The following is a 12509-nucleotide window of genomic DNA, read 5'->3' on the forward strand; positions in this document are numbered from 1 at the left end:
TCCCATAGGTTTTAGGTTGTCATGTCTTCATTTTCATTTGTCTCTGGGTATTTTTCAATTTCCTCTTTGATGTCTTCGGTGATTCATTGACTGTTTAGTAGCATATTACTTACTCTCCATGTGTTTGTGGTTCTTGCACTTTTTTCTTGTTGAAGTTGATTTCTAGTCTCATAGCATTGTGGTCAGAAAAGATGCTTGATATGATTTAGATTTTCTTACATTTACCAAGACTTGTTTTGTGGCCTAGCGTATGATCTGTCCTGGCAAATATTCCATGCGTGCTTGTAGAGAATGTGTATTCTGCTGCTTTTGGAGGGGTATGCTCTATAAAAGTATCTACTAAGTCCATTTGGTCTAATGTGTTATTTAAGGCCTATGTTTCCTTACTGATTCTCTATCTGGATGATCTATCCATTGATATAGTTGGGTGTTTAATTTCTCTCTTATTACTGTGTTACTGTCAATTTCTCCTTACATGTCTGTTAATATTTGCCTCATACATTGAGGTGCTCCTATGTTAGGTCCATATATATTTACAATTGTTATATCATTTTTTTGGATTGATCCGTTGATCATTATGTAGTGTCCTTCTTTGTGTTTTATACCATTCTTTATTTTAACGCCTATTTTTTTCTGCTATTAAGTATTGCGACTCAGGTTTTCTTTTGATTTCCATTTGAGTGGAATGCCTTTTTCCATCCCCTCACTTTCAGTCTGTATGTGTCTCTAGATCTGAAGTGAGTCTCTTGGAGGAAGCAAATATAGGAGTCTTGTTTTGGTATCCATTTAACCAGTGTCTTTTGGTTGCAACATTTAATCTGTTTACATTTAAGGTGGTTATTGATATGTATGTTCTTATTGCCATTTTGTTGTTTTGGGTTTATTTTTATAGGTCTTTTCCCTCCCTTTCTTTTGTTCTCTTGTGATTTGATGACTACTTTCAGTGTTATGTTTGGATTCCTCTGTGTGTGTGTGTGTCTGTGTGTCTGTGTGGGTGTGTCTTACAGATTTTTGGTTCGCGGTTACCATGAGCTTTTGTTATACATATGTGATTGTTTTAAGTTGCTGATCTCTTAATTTCAAATGCATTTCAAATACCCTGCATTTGTACTCTCCTCTCCTCGTAATTACTGATTTTGATGTCATATTTACATCTAATTGTTTTGTATATCCCTTAACTGCTTATTGTGGCTACAGGTGATTTTTACTACTTTTGTCTTTTAACTTTCATGTTAGTTTGTGTGTGGATGATTTCCAACCTTTACTGCATGCTTGTCTTTACCAGTTAGCTTTTCCATTTTGTAATTTATTTGCAGTTGTGGCCTTTTCTTTTTCACATAGAGAAGTTCCTTTGATATTTGTTGTAAAGCAGGTTTGGTAGTGCTGAATTCTTTTAGCTTTTGCTTTTCTGAAAGCTTTTGACTTCTCCATCAAATCTGAATGAGAGCCTTGCTGGGTAGAGTACTCTTGGTTGTAGGTTTTTCCCTTTCATCCTTTAAATATATTATGCCACTCCCTTCTGGCCTGCAGAGTTTCTGGTGAAAAATCAGCTGATAGTCTTATGGGAGTTCTTTTGTATGTTATTTGTTGCTTTTCCTTGCTACTTTTAGTATTCTCTCTTTATAATTTTTGCTATTTTGATTATAGTGTGTCTTGCTGTGTTCCTCTTTGGGTTAGTGTTCTATGGGGCACTCTGATCTTCGGTGACTGTTTCCTTTCCCAGGTTAGGGAGGTTTTCAGCAGTTATCACTGCTGAAATATTTTCTTGGGCAATTTCTCTCTCTCTTCTCCTCCTGGGACCCCTGTAATGCAAATATCAGTGCACTTGATGTCTTAGAGGTCTTTTAACCTGTCCTCATTTCTTTTCATTCTTTTTTCTTTTTTCTCTTCAGCAACAGTGTTTTCCACTACTCTGCCTTCCAGCTCACTGATCCGTCCTGAATCATTTAGTCTGCTATTGACTCCTTCCAGTGTATTATTCATTTCAGTTATTGTATTCTTCATCTCAGTTTAGTTCTTTGTATTTTCTGTTTGTTAAAAAACTTCTAACTTCTTGCTCTGTGTATCTGTTCTCCTCCCAAATTCTTTAATCATCTTTATGATCATTACTGTGGACTCTTTTTTGGGTAGATTGCATGTCTCCATTTCACTTAGTTCTTCTGGGGTTTTATCTTGATCTTTTGTCTGAAACGTAGTCCTTTGATGCCTCATTTTGTCAACGTTTCTATTTGTATTTTTATGTATGTGGTAAGTTAGTTAACATTTTTCAACCTTGAAGAAGTGGCCTCTGTAGGAGGCATCATATGGGTCGCAGAAGTGCACTTCCCTCTTGTCACCCAAGCTATATGCTCTAGGGGTTCACCCTAAAAAGGCTACATGGTTCCTTCTGCTATGGTGAGCTATGTCGGTGGCTTGGCAGGTGTGGTAGACCCATAGTCTGGTTGGTTGCCAGTCCCTGATTTGTGCAGATGCTGCTGGCTGCTGTTTAGTGGGCCTGGCCATGAGATGGCTGGTTGAGAAATTGTTGGGGGCCCCTGGGCCAGTGCTGATCACTGGTGATTGGAGTCAAGGTCTCAGTGACTCTGCAACTGTTGCTTAGTTTAAAGAAATTAAAAGCAAAAATAAACTTTTACATTTATCAAGATGTTTGCTATGTCTGATGTTCTTTCTGTCCTGAGCATCCAAGGTTTTGGTTTTTCCATTCAGTCTGTAAAACATTCCATAGCATTTCTTGTACTGTGAGTCAACTGGCGATGAGCAATTTCATTTTCCTTTTATCTGAATGTATTTTTATTTTATCTTCATTCAGAATTTTCACTGGTTATAGAATTTTTGTCTAAGTAACTTTCCCCAGCATTTAAAAGACGTAGTCTTACTATCTTCTATTTCCATAGTTTTTGATAAGGAATTTCTCCTTATGGATAATAAGCTATCATTTCTCCTTATGTGTAATAAGTCATTTTATTCTGGCCACTTTGAAGATCTTCTCTTTATTTTTGGTTTTCATCAGTTTGACATTGTTAGGTATGACTTTCTTTGTATTATCTTGCTTGGATAGCTTCTTGTTTGGCTTCTTGCATCTGTAAATTTGTCTTCCATCAATTTAGACATATATTCAGTCATTATTTTTACATATTTTTCTACTCTATTATCTCTCTTTTGTTTCTTGGACTATAGTTACATTTATGATTGTTTGTCACAGGTGGCTGAGGCACTTTTCATTCTTTTTTTTTTTTAATTTTCTTGGCTCTGTCTTTCAAATTTTATAAATTTCTTCAGATTTGTTTTCAATTCACTGACTCCTTAGGCAGCTTCATTTTGCTTATAAGCTCATCTGGTGAATTTTTAAAATTTCAGATACTTTGCTTTTCAGTTCTGAATTTTCCATTTGAATATTTTTGTAATTTCTGTTTCCCTGCTGAGATGTTTTCATTTCATCCTTTTCGTTCATGATGAGTATATTTTCCTATACATCCTTTCACACAATTGTAATAACTCCTGTAAAATTATTTTACATTGATTTGAACTTATGGGTCACCTCTGGGTCACTCTCAGTCAGTTATCTTTTATATTGAGAATGGCTCACATTTTTCTGGTTCTTCACATATAAGTCTGGATTATATCTTATACATTGTAAATATTATGGTTTGGAGACTGAAGTATATTTCTTTTAAATGTTGTGTTTCAAATTTTACTTTATTATTATGCAGTTAGCTTGGTTAGTCTCAAATTTTTAAATTCTGCATTTTGACTGGCAGCTTAAGTTTCAGTTTGGTTCTTTAATATAAACTTGAGTTGTTTGGAGTCTGCTCTGCACATGGCTTGTTCAGAGTCAGACAGAGTGGTTGCCAGAGTTTATACACTAAATTTGGGGCTTCCTCTTTCTGGTTCTCTACTTTATGTGATATCAGCCTTACTTTCTAATGGCTGTGGTTACAGCAGTTTCTCTCCTCTGATGGTTCAGCCCAGGAAGATTGTGAGTTTTCTATCAGAGTTCTTGCTGCTCAGCCAGGTGTCAACCATGGCCCAAACTGCTGGTGAGAACCGTAAAATTGGGTAACTCAATCCTAAAATTTCCAAGTGTCAACTTCCATCCAGAATCTGTCTGCTGTTTTCACTCTCAAGTGCTTTCAGTTCTTTGTATTTTCCTGTATTTGTCCTGAGTTTATAACTCTTATCTGCAGAGGTTGGGTAAGAAAGTGGAACCTTGAGAGCTCTTTTAAAGTTCTCTTTGGCTAATTCTGACACGTCTGTCATTCCTGGGACTATTTCAATTAGCTGATTTTACTTTTGATTACTGGCCGCATTTCCCTGCTTCTTTGCTTTTTAAGAAATGCTTGTTTGTTGGGCATTTGGGGATGTTTTCTATCTTCCTTTAAGGAGCTTTTAATTTGGTTCTGTGGCTCTAGGTTTGTCCTCACTTTAGCCTTAATGTAATCTTGCTCTCAAGGTGTAAAGACATTCTGGGGGTATCAAGTAATGGCTGAAGTGTTTAGCAATATCTTTTCACTCTGGATGGTTACAGCTTCATTTCCCTGCCCTGTGTGATCTCTGGAATATCCATTTAATTCAGAGATCCCTGATAGTGAATTTCTTCCAGGACTCGCAGAATCTCACCGTGTGCAGTTTTGTATTGAACCAAAGCTTCAGCGGACCTCTGTGCAGATTTCTGGCATTCCTTTTGTACATGTCACTGCCTTCTACTAATATTCCCTGCAGATTTCATCTGTGCTAACAACACTGAACTTATTTCTGTTTTCCTGGGACATCTCTTGTGTGAATTGAAGCTCACGTCACTTACTGTCTGTTTTTCAGAGATGACAGTCCCACACTGCATGTTTTTCAATATCTGAAAATTGTTTCAGGTATTTTGTGCATTTTTATGGCTATCTGTAGTGGAGGGCTAGTCTGATACTAGTTCTTCTGCCACAGCTAGAAGTGGAAGCCCCTGTTTCCACAAAAGCTAAACGGATGCAAATTACCAAGTCTTGTCTACAAAGACTCTGATTAAATGTTTGTTCAGGGACCCAAGAGTCTTCATTTAGTAGCCCTCCCCTTTTCATGGTAACTTTGATGTAGGTAGTTAGAGTCTCATACTGGGATCAAGTTAGGATGAGGGAAACAATACCATCTGAAATTTGTGTTTATTGTAATTAAAGTCAGATTGGAGGGTAAATGTCAGCATGGCCACAACTTGAGTAATTCAGATGAAATCAATAAAAATAGGCCAGCAATAGGACACATACAAGTCTTAGAGATTGGCAGGGGTCTGATTAGAATCTGGAACCACAGAAATAAAAATGCTGTTTGACATATTAACTGGGAGTAACTGAAAACAGAAGAGGAGAATCTTCTTGCCAGATGGGGAAGATGCTGGTAGATGCACAGATTAAGGAGGCTTTGTTCTAACTTTTGTCTCTGGCCACTCACAGCATAGCCCCTGAGTGCAAACTAAAAGCCAGAGAGACATGTATCCCCTCTGACCTCTGGTGCCACATTTCTCATTGCAAAACTTTGCAGCCAAGTATTCCTCAGGCACTCTGGGTTCTTCTAAGAAGAGCTGCCCTGCTTCCTGGCAGATACTACTGTTTATGTCAACCTGTTCTCAAGAGCTGTCTGAAAGAGCGAAGGGATTTACTGCTCAAAGGAGATGAAAGATTGGAAGAGGCCAAAGATCTTAACTCAGAGAGAACCCATTAAAGATATTTTGCCTTGTCAGAGACTGTCTACATACCAACTCTGCAAAAAGTGACATCTAAAAACAGGGATTTATTTAAAAAGATAAGAAGGCATTAGTAAAATTTTATTTTCCTCTAAAGGTACAGATAGAATTCACATACCCATGTCGACTATCATGCAATAATTTGCTTCCCAGCCCTAGCTTTACCATTCCTTACTGAGTTAATTTTTCACAGTAACTGATTTCCTAGATGCTTGATTCGGTTGAGAGTTCCACCTTCCCTTAAAGTCGCCCTACCCAACCATAACTTATTCTTGGAAGGCAAAGTTGAAAGGCAGATCCTCAAAAATCTCTTCTTTAAAACAGCAAACAAGGTCTACTTCTGCTTATCTATAGCTCCAGAGATGAACAATCAAGTTAATTATTGCCGTAGCAATCAAGGCCCTCTGATTTCACGGTTTTTTTTAGTCCCAGAAGAGCCATTTCTCTATACATCGTTGTCCCGTAAACTGCTCATATCAGATGCCAGAAATGCTGGCATTACAGTTCCGTATAGCACCCCACCACAAACTCTGCCTTAAAATACAGCTGCCAAACTTCACAAAGGGGGGAAGAAGAAGAGAAAGGGGGGTGGTGCTGCCATGAAGAGTCACAAATGAAAGTATCAGCCAGCTTTAAAGCCATCAAATTATCTCCTTAGCTCAAACTGCCAGCCTCTGTCAAGGAGTGACATGGTGTTTGCTGATGTGTTGAAAGCAGCACTGCGATGAAAGGAAGATAGTGCCCTTATCCAGCTGAAACTCTGAACTGGATACCCCATAGGAGTTTTGTATACAGTCTTTGACTCACCACGATAAAGACTGGCTGCTGACAGCTCCTCAACTTTGACTTCTGGCCCAAACTCCAACACTCGGCTTTCTTTTTTCCTGTCCTCTAAATTCTCCCATCTTTTCTTTTTAACACTTCTTCCACTCACCATTTAGAAAGTTTTTTCTGGGCCTGAAGGCAGCCCTTACCCTCAAGTAGTACGAGTCCACTGGCTCACTTGCCAAAGTGTGTTGTGTATCTTTAGCCCTACTATCTGTTGATCACTCTGCTGGATGCTAGATGTACGGAAGTAAAGAGAATGGTTGCTGTCTTCATGGAGAACTTCAAAAATATGTTCTTAGGGCCACCTACATCAGGATTACTTGGGGAAGTTTGTTAAAAATGCAGATTCCTGGGTCCCAACTAAGATTTATTGAGTGGACATTTATGAAGTTAGGTACAAGAATCCACATTTTAAATGAGCTTCTCAGGTGGTTCTTAAGCACACTGCAGTTTGAGAACCACTAGTAAACATGCAAATATGGAATTAAAATTGATAATAAAGAACCTAAAAATAGAATGACATGGGGAAGGCAAATTTAGATTGAGACACATGGGTTTCAAAGGGCCTGAAGACGTGACATTTAAGCTGAGACTTGAGAAATAGGTAGAATTGTTCAGGTGAAGAATAGGGGGAAAAACCCATTTTTCAAGCAGGGAGAAAACTTATATGAAATTCTCAAAGTGATAATATTGATGTTTTTCCTAGCCCTTTTACATGCCTAGTTCTTTTCCTAAAGATAATATCAGCATGTAAAGATATGCATCCTTTAATCTGTGTTTAACTCCTCTGCTTTGTCCCTAAGCCTAAATTTTTTCCTGCTAGGATGTGAGTTATATTAGGAAATTTTATCTGATTTAAGCTTTACAAAACCAAAACTAGTGAACCTGAGTTTATAAACTTTTATAAGGTCAGAATTCAAAACGAATATTTATTTTCAAGTCACCTGCCATCTCATCCTCTTTCCTTTCTCAGTGATGAACTTGGTATGTAAGCATGCTGAGTTAAAATAAAAATGACCAAGTACTGTCTACTCTACAGTTTGCAGAGACACATGTGTGTTTGTATGTCAGAATTGTGAATAAAATGTTGATAGTTACATGTGAGGGGAGTATTTTATGTAAAAATTCCTGATGATCAATTTCCAGACAGATCCATTTCAGGTATAAATTTCACACAGACGGAACCCTATAGAGATTTTGGAAATTCTAAGAAAAGTCCAGTGAGCTATTGAACTAAATGTTTGTGAAGACAAGTTAGCAGTCTGGCAAATAGTGCTCATTCTGATCTTGTGATTCATAAACTACAGATCAGGCTCTTTGAACCTATAGAGAATGTATCATTCATACTATCTTGCAAAGGAATAAGGGATTCTAGAAATTTATTTATGACACAGGGGCTTCTGCAGTCATCTACAGTGATAAGGTAGAAATCACACTGTTATTATTTGTAAATAGTATACTTATATACTTAGAAAATGCAGAAGAATCTACAAGTAAGTGAGTAGAATTAATAAATGAGTTCAACAAGATTGTTGGAAGCAAGGTCAGTATATAAAAATCAGTTTGTATTTCCATGTACTAATGAAAAGCAATTTGAAAATAACAGTAACATCAAACACTGAAAACATGGACCATATCTAATACAAGATGTGAAAGACCACATTATTAAATTATAACACATCATTGAGAGGAATTAAAGGAGACTTAAATTAATGGAGGGATATATCATATTTATGGACTGGAATCTAATTTTTCAGAACTGATGATTGTATGGCACTTTAGTCTCAAAAAACAACATATCCCAAACAAGATAAATAAAAATATATCCATTCCTAGATGTATCATGGTGATCAGATCGCTAAAGGAAATAGATGATCTTAAAAATATCAGAGAGAAAAACAGATTTCTTGCAACAGAATGACACTTAGGCTGATATCTGACTCCCAAGAGGAAGAATGGAATCCAGGAAACTAGGGAATAATATGTGGAAAATGCTGAGACAAAGAAACTGTTGACCTAGAATTATATTACCAGTGAACTATCCTTCAAGAATTCACACATAATAAAGACATTTTCAAATAAAAAAAATAACTGGAAGCACTTATTACTAATGAAAGTTTTGAAGGATGTTATTCATGAAGATAGTCTCAGAAGGAATGTCTGAGATATAAAAGAAACTATGAAAAATAAATTGCTAAACATATATAAAGATAAGTAAAAAATAAAACGGAAGGACTGAAATTACTAAGAGTTATAAAATAAGAGGATTGAAAAACTAATATGTCAGGCAGCAATTACAGTGTGCAATCACTGTTTGTATTGTTTAGAGAGGGGATAGTATACTAATTAGGTTTCCACTTTGTTATGTGTAATCCATCTGTTTAAAATTCCAAGGATAACTGCTAAGAAAATAGAAAAAGTAAATAATGTCCAAACCAAAAGAGGAGAAAACTAAAGAAACAGACATAAAACCTCAGTCAATTCAAAAGAATGCATGAAAGGAGAAGTAAAAACAAAAACAAAAACAAAAGAAAGTACAGAATAAGTTGGTAAAATAATCCAAATATATCACAACAAATGTTAATTGCTAAAATACTCAGTTAAAAATAACAAAATCCATATATATGCTATTTAAAAGAGAAACACTAGACATGGAAGCAATCCAAATGCCTATCAGATGATTGGATTAAGAAGATGTGATACACAATGGAATATCACTCAGCCATAAAAAAGAATAAAACACTGCCATTTGCAGCAACATAGATGGACCTAGAGAATATTATGCTTAGTGAATAAGTCTGACAGGGAAAAGCAAATAATTGTATGATGTCATTTATATGTGGAATCTAAAAAGTGATACAAATGAATATATATGCAAAACAGAAACAGACTCACAGATACAGAAAACAAACTTGTGGTTACCAAAGAGGAGAACGAAGGAGGAGGGATAAATTAGGGGTATGGGATTAATAGATACAAGCTATTATATGTAAACTGGATATACTGCAAAGAACATGGAATTATACCCATTATCTTGTAATAACCTATAATGGAGTATAGTCTGGATAAATACTGAATCACTACACTGTACACCTGAAACTACAAACATTGTGCAATGCTGTAAAAATATTGTACAAACATTGTAAATCATGTATACTTCAATTAAAAAATTTAAAAATAATATTTAAAAAAAACACTAAAAGTATAAAGACCAAAAAAGATATTGAAAATAAAATTATGATTAAAAAATGGTAAGATAATACTTAAATAAACTGTTATAGCTATATTAATATGAGACAAACACATTTTAAGGAAAAATATGATCAAGAACAAAGAGGGTCACTTCAAAATGATAAAACGGATGCAACCATTCTAAACTGGTAAAGGTAAGAACGTAACTTCAAAACAGATCAAGTAGAAATAGAAAGAAAGAGTACTGGACAAATCCACTCCTCTGAGCGACAACAATAAAAAGTTAAGAAGGCAAATATAATGATTTAGAAGGTCTGAAAAAGACAATAAACAATTTATGTAAGGAATACATATAGAAACTTCCACTCCACATTTTGAGAATATAGTTTCTCAAGAACATAATTATTTTTATGAAAATTCACGAGGTACCAGTGACAAAGCAATTCTCAGTAAATTTCAAAGAACTGATATCAAATAGACTTTTTTCCTTTGACAATAATGACATTAATGACAACGAAGATATACTGAAGAACAAAACTTGTGGGATGCAGTGAAAATACTACTCATAGGGAAATTTCTAGCCTTAAATGCTTCTATTAGAAGAGAAAAAATGACTGAAAGAATGAGCTAAATACAAAATTAAGAAGTTAGACAAAGAACAATAGAAAGAATTCAAATACAAAGAAAGACAAGAATGTAAGTAATGAGAGGGACAAAAAATAATGAAATAGAAAATGAAGATACAATAATCAACAAAGACAAACATTACTTTGAGGAAGCTAATAAGGTAGGTCTCTGGCAAGATTGAGGAAGAAAAAATGTTAAGGCACAAATAGCTAATTTTAATATGGGTGAAACTCACAGACGTTGAATAGAAGAAAGAAATAAATCATGGAATACAAAAGTTCAAAATATATATATACATAAACAATATTATTTGTGTGCAAGTATATATGTGATAAAGCTTTAAAGAAGAGCAATGGAATGATAAGCACAAAGTGATGAGCAGTGTTTCCCTTTGTGGGGAAATAGAATAAGAGGGTGTTCCAAAGTGACTTTGAATCCATAGATTTGGTCTGTTCCTTAAAATGGATGATAGGTATTCAAGGATTAATTGCACTACTTGCATTTCTTTTAATGTGTGAAGTATTTTATAATAAATTAAACATTCTCTTTGTCGCTTATTCTTGCAATATTGTATCCCTTCAACTGTCTCATTCTTTATCATTTTTTGATCTCATCACAATCTCTAGCTCTACAAATCTTACCTTCTCTCTAACTCTAAGCTCTTATTTCCCTTCGCATCAAACCTTGCTTGTGTTCCTTCCCAACCTAGCCTAGCCCTCCTGATGGATACCTTCATTCACATCCTTGTAGCTGTCTCAGGCTGCTGAACCCCTTATCCTTCTACCACATCCTTCTACCACATCCTTCTTCACCAGTTTCCTCAAGCCACTTACTTCGGCTTTTGTAACATCTAGGAGTTTGCATTATTGATGTTTGAATTTGTATCTTTTTCCTTTTCAGTCTCCTTTTGATGCTCTTTTTCCTTTGCCTGTCTCTAAGTATTGATGTTTCACAGGGTGCTGTAAGTGGCACATCACATCTAATTCCATGTGCCATCTCTTTATGGATCATCTACTCTCCTGGCTTCAGTTACTATCCATAAGCTCTTCAGGTCTCTTATCGCCAAGTGAGACCTCTTCCCTGACTTCCAGATCTGCCCTTTGGACTGCTCACTTGATGGTACCAGTTAAATGTTTAAAACTTGAACTTCTGAATTTCTTATCTTTCTTCTAAAATTGATTGCTTGATTTATTTGGTTTTTCTTACTGCTTTGAAGAATGACACCACTGAATGGCAATCACCAGAACTAAAAATGGAAATCATTCAAGGATCCTCCCCTCTCCTCCCACCTCATTTTCTACGTGAAATCAAAGAACAAATCTGGTATGTCTCACAATCATCCTTAAAACTTTTCACCTCCCTTCCCACTTCTGTGCTCATAGCTCCCCTGGTCACAGACCGCTGCAGCAGTCTTCTAGTTGACCTCCTTGCCTCTAAATCTTCATTGTTCCAATCCATCCTCTATACTAATGCCAATGTTCTTTCTAAAATCTGAAGTTTATCATGTTTCTTCCTTACCTTAAAACCCTTTTCAACACCCATGGCCTACCTAGCAAATTTTAAACTCCAGAGTATGCCTATAAGGTCCTCCCTGATCTGGCTTCTGCCTGCCTTTCCAGACTTGTTTCTAACTCCCTTTCTTTCTCTTCCCTTCACCCTCTCACCAATGGCCAATACATTCTTTGTTATTATTATCAGCATACTAACATACATACATACATTTATTTATTATTTATTATTATTTATCTATTTATTTATTTATTTATTTATTTATTTATTTATTTATTTATTTTGCAGAACCCTTATTATAGCAAGATATAAAAACAAATGTAACTTTAAATGTTTATAACCACACTAGGCCTTTTTAGCTTGCTGAAATTTGGGGGAATAGCTTATATAATTCTTGAAACTCACAGACCATCTTCATAAAAAACATTATAAAGTTTGAGTATGGTTTTGAATGCATGTACATGTTTTTGTTAAGATACATAAATTTTCTCTTTCCTGACTGTATTCGTAATCTGGACATTTTCATACATCCTCAGCGAGTTAAACAAACTTGAGGCCTTTTTACTACTTAAGAGAATCAGCACAGTTCTATCTGCCAGTGGCAACATACTTAAAAGTTAATGAATAGTAA

Source organism: Vicugna pacos, chromosome 9, assembly GCF_048564905.1.
Source record: "Vicugna pacos chromosome 9, VicPac4, whole genome shotgun sequence".
Lineage (NCBI taxonomy): Eukaryota > Metazoa > Chordata > Mammalia > Artiodactyla > Camelidae > Vicugna > Vicugna pacos.